Raw genomic sequence first — 4635 nt, 5'->3', positions numbered from 1 at the left:
AGGACTCCTTCCTCCATGGCATGTGCTGATTTCAGACGAGGTGGCAGCCAGTGTAGAAAACACTTGAATTTTTCCTTGGAACTGGACTGCAATGAGAGGTGCTTGCCATGAACCTAACCTACTGTCTTTTCTTTGAAATTTCCTTTCCATTTTTGAAGATAAAACAGGAAATAATCTTCTCTGAAGATACTTGATAATAATTCCCAAAAAAACAAAAACACGTGCTTCCCCTGCACTGTGCTTTCAGATATTCTGTCTCTAGTTCAGCTGGTGGATGAGCTGATTGATGCATTCACCCTGGTAGCCAGGTAAGCCCATCTCCCTGAGGAAGCCCATTCTTTTTTTTTTTTTTTTTTTTTTTTTGAGACGGAGTCTCGTGCTGTCGCCCAGGCTGGAGTGCAGTGGCGCAATCTCGGCTCACTGCAAGCTCCGCCTCCTGGGTTCACGCCATTCTCCTGCCTCAGCCTCTCCCAGTAGCTGGGACTACAGGCGCCCGCCACCACGCCCGGCTAATTTTTTTTTTGTATTTTTAGTAGAGACAGGGTTTCACCGTGGTCTCGATCTCCTGACCTCGTGATCCGCCCGCCTCGGCCTCCCAAAGTGCTGGGATTACAAGCGTGAGCCACCGTGCCCGGCCCTGAGGAAGCCCATTCTATTCTTGGCAGTATGACAGGCCATCGAGAGGTGGAAAGAGTGCAAGAACCATGAGATCTCCTGGAAATACTTCGCCGGGAAGGCAATTTCATGAATGAGCTCTTCCAAGCAAATGACACCAAACTTCCCCAGGTACTCCTCAATCACTATGTTGTCTGTCAGAGGGATGGCCTTATTCTTGACTGTGGCTTGTCGACATTTCAAAATGAGTTCCCGGACAAACTTCACATTTGGAAATCCCCGGGTCACATAAGGTTCCACTATATGCAGCATTTTTTGTTTCTGGGGGGTGACTTTTACAGAGACACCACTAAAAATTTCCTTCAGGTGAAGTCTTGCGATGGTTCTCTGCACAGGTAACTCACACCATTAATCCCTTCAATGAGTACAAGGAAAGCCAAGGAGCCTGTACTTTCAGCACTTTGGGAGGCCGAGGTGGGAGGATCACCTGAGGTCAGGAGTTTGAGACCAGCCTGGCCAACATGGTGAAACCCCATCTCTACTAAAAATACATAAATTAGCCAGGCGTGGTGGTGTGTGCCTGTAATCCCAGCTACTGGGAAGGCTGATGAAGGAGAATCTCTTGAACCCAGGAGGAGGTTGCAGTGAGCCAAGATCGCGCCACTGCACTCTAGCCTGGGCAACGGAGTGAGACTGTCTCAAAAAAAAAAAGAAGGGAGGGAGGGAGGGAGAGAGAGAGGCCAAGGAATGTTTATCTGTCAATTTCAAGGCATGAGGTTTCACTTCTAGTTGTCTGAGATGCACCTTGTCACGTTTCTGCCACCAGGAATCATGTAGAAAAAATTCCAGTCACTTAAACCTGAGCCCTTTTTCTTTTCTCTGTTCCTCCTTTGTCAAAAGTGCCTGATTTGCCTGAATGGCTTTGAGGGCTTGATAAGCCTTCCTTTTTTTCAGGAGATTTTCTGGAACCAAAGGAATTTTTTCTTTGCTCTTGCTCCGCCATCTTTCTAGTGTATTTGGTGGTTTTTCAAAGTAGTTACTGCTGTCATACCCCAGAGACTGACATTCATGGTCAAAAGTATTCTTTATAAGAAAAACATTGAGATCTGTTTTGTGGCTTAAAAAAAAGAAAGTCGGCCGGGCGCGGTGGCTCAAGCCTGTAATCCCAGCACTTTGGGAGGCCGAGGCGGGCGGATCACAAGGTCAGGAGATTGAGACCATCCTGGCTAACACGGTGAAACCTCGTCTCTACTAAAAAAAAAAAAATACAAAAAATTAGCCGGGCGTGTTGGCGGGCGCCTGTAGTCCCAGCTACTCGGGAGGCTGAGGCAGGAGAATGGCGTGAACCCGGGAGGCGGAGCTTGCAGTGAGCCGAGATCGCGCCACTGCACTCCAGCCTGGGGGACAGAGAAAGGCTCCGTCTCAAAAAAAAAAAGAAAGTCATGGCCGGGTGCAGTGGCTCACGCCTGTAATCCCAGCACTTTGGAAGGCCAAGGCGGGTGGATAACCTGAGGTCAGGAGTTCGACACCAGCCTGACCAAAATGGAGAAACCCTGTCTCTACTAAAAATACAAAATTAGCTGGGCGTGGTGGTGCATGCCTGTAATCCCAGCTACTCGGGAGACTGAGGCAAGAGAATCGCTTGTACTCGGGAGGCAGAGGTTGCGGTGAGCTGAGATTGCGCCATTGCACTCCAGCCTGGGCGAAACTCCGTCTCAAAAAAAAAAAAAAAAAAAAAGAAAAGAAAGTCAGTTGCAAGGATGAAACAATAAGGCAACAAATTTCCATCAGAATGTCAGGTGGTAACCTTTGAAGAGTACTGCAAATTACGTGAGATTCTGGAAGCTCAGATCAAAACATAGTTCGGGTTTTTACCAAAGCTGACATTCTGAACATTTTAGATCAGCCGATTTGACATCATTCATTGGCAAAATTTTAGAAGAGTCAACACAGGGAGAAAAAAATCTTGTGGGCAGAAGAAAAAGAAGATGAGATTGCGAGTCAGTAAGGGCCCACTAAGAACATCAAAGAGAGGACTACATTCATTTCCTTTTTACAAAAGATTACCAGCCTAAAGAATCTTTTCAACATCAATATCTTGACTTTTTAAAAGCTTTTTAAGGAAATCCTTCTTATTCTTGTGGCATTGATGAAGAATTACAAGCTGGATGGTAATATAGTTCTAGGTAAGTCAAACTTCATTGAGCAACTTACCCAGGAATACTTACTTCCTGTAGGTAGATTGTCCTTCGAAGTACAGAAGACCCCCTCAGCCTTCAACAGTTGGCTAAGGGTTGCTGCCAGCCTCAGTTTCTTCTTGATTCAACATTATTGACCAAGAGGAGGCTCAACATTCTTATTCAGAAAGAGGCTTCTTGGCTCAGCTTTTATTTACGTTGTCTCTGCTACCCCATTCAGAGATGCTCTCATCTTATTTGCATATAATTTCTTATATGTTTTATAAGTTAATTGAGGTCAATAAGATGAATTTGACATAAAAATGCCTCCATTTCTCCACGCCTTAGGACCTATGGTGTTGATAACTACAACCTTGAATGGGACAGAAGCATGCTACACTGACAACGTAAAACACTGATCTATATAAGTGTAGGCTCATTTTAACAGTATATTATTTTAATATATTCTATTTATCAGAGATGCCAGTAGCTTTTTCTTCATATAGCTGTCATTGTTGAGACGCCTGGCACACAGTAGATAGTCTGTGAACAGTTGTTGGACGAGCAGACAAATGAAACATTGCTTGTGCTTCCAGAGTTCTTTGCTCAAGTTGATGTTTCCAAATATCTGAATTTGAAGGAGGGCTCTTGTCCTAATAGAGATCCAAGGAGAACTGTTAGGTAAGGATTTTTGAGGGGTTGTACTCCAATCATATTTAGCTTTAATAGGGATTGTGCACCGAAACCCTAGGAGATGCTTTGAAAATCTCTAAGAATACATATTATGAATTCAACAGCTCTGCAGTCATTTTGCTGATATATTAAAAGGCAACATTTTTATTAATTTATGCAGTGCTGTCTTACCAGTTCTAGGCAATAAAGTTTACAAAGTCAGTCAGGATCTGAACAAAGAATAAATAAGATAGTCTGGAAACTGGCAATGCTGTCAGGAAATTGGTGGGTACAAAATGAATTGGGGGTGATGGCCCGGCGTGGGACATTGAGGATCAAGTGACCTGGCATAATGTAGATGCCAAGACTGCAAAAAATGACGTAAGATCCTGACAGAAAATAATTGGTACTTATTTGCATATAATTTCTTATATGTTGTATAAGTTAATTGAGGTCAAAATGAACATAAATTCCCCTCGGCCCGTGTATTTTCATCTTATGCATCCCCAGTTCCCACCAGTCTCTGCTGAAGGAGGTCAGGCTAACCCATTCAGAAAAAGAAAAAAGAAAAAATCCCTGCTTAGCCCAATCTAAGGCAGTAGTTCTCTAAGTTCATCCTGCAGTACTGCCAAGGGTCTCAATCCATCATCTCCGGCCTCACCTTCCTCTTCTCATCACCATCTTAACATTAAAGTGCCAGACAGGCTGTTCACACTCAAGCAAATGATTTCCTTCACTCCTCATCACAATCCTCGTTTTGCAGATGATGAATCTGAAATACAGAGAGGTTTAGTACCAAGGGCAAGTCACCCAGCTGCTAACAGGAATTCCAATCCCAACAACCAGCTTCAAAGCCAGTGCTTTTAATTAAACCTCATGCTCTCTTGAACCATTCCTCCATAAATCAGAAAACCTCTAGCCCACCAGAATTGCATGGCTATCAGATATCAAGATGCCCATCTCCCTCTGAGCACCCCACCGGACCATAAATGCTCCTCGGTATCATGGAGACACAAAAGGCCAACCCATTTACACTCACCCTCTTCCATGCCACCAACCCCAGGAGGCTACTTGGGCTTGGAAGCTTCAGTCTCAGGCCACCCTGGTTTCCATGAATCTGTTTCCATGAATTTTCCCACACAAGAAGCAGTGCTCTAGGCATTCCCAGCCT

At 44.5% G+C, this 4635-nt stretch overlaps 1 pseudogene; it reads right to left on the bottom strand.

The window, feature by feature from the left end:
• Window positions 1-258: 258 nt before the first annotated feature.
• On the bottom strand, window positions 259-1621 carry LOC129473509 (large ribosomal subunit protein uL30-like 1; annotated as a pseudogene).
• Between the last annotated feature and the right edge of the window lie 3014 nt (window positions 1622-4635).

The sequence above is a fragment of the Symphalangus syndactylus genome, chromosome 23, assembly GCF_028878055.3.
Source record: "Symphalangus syndactylus isolate Jambi chromosome 23, NHGRI_mSymSyn1-v2.1_pri, whole genome shotgun sequence".
Classification (NCBI taxonomy): Eukaryota; Metazoa; Chordata; class Mammalia; order Primates; family Hylobatidae; genus Symphalangus; species Symphalangus syndactylus.
The sequence above is the reverse complement of the archived record's forward strand: the minus strand, read 5'-3'. Positions and strand labels throughout refer to the sequence as shown.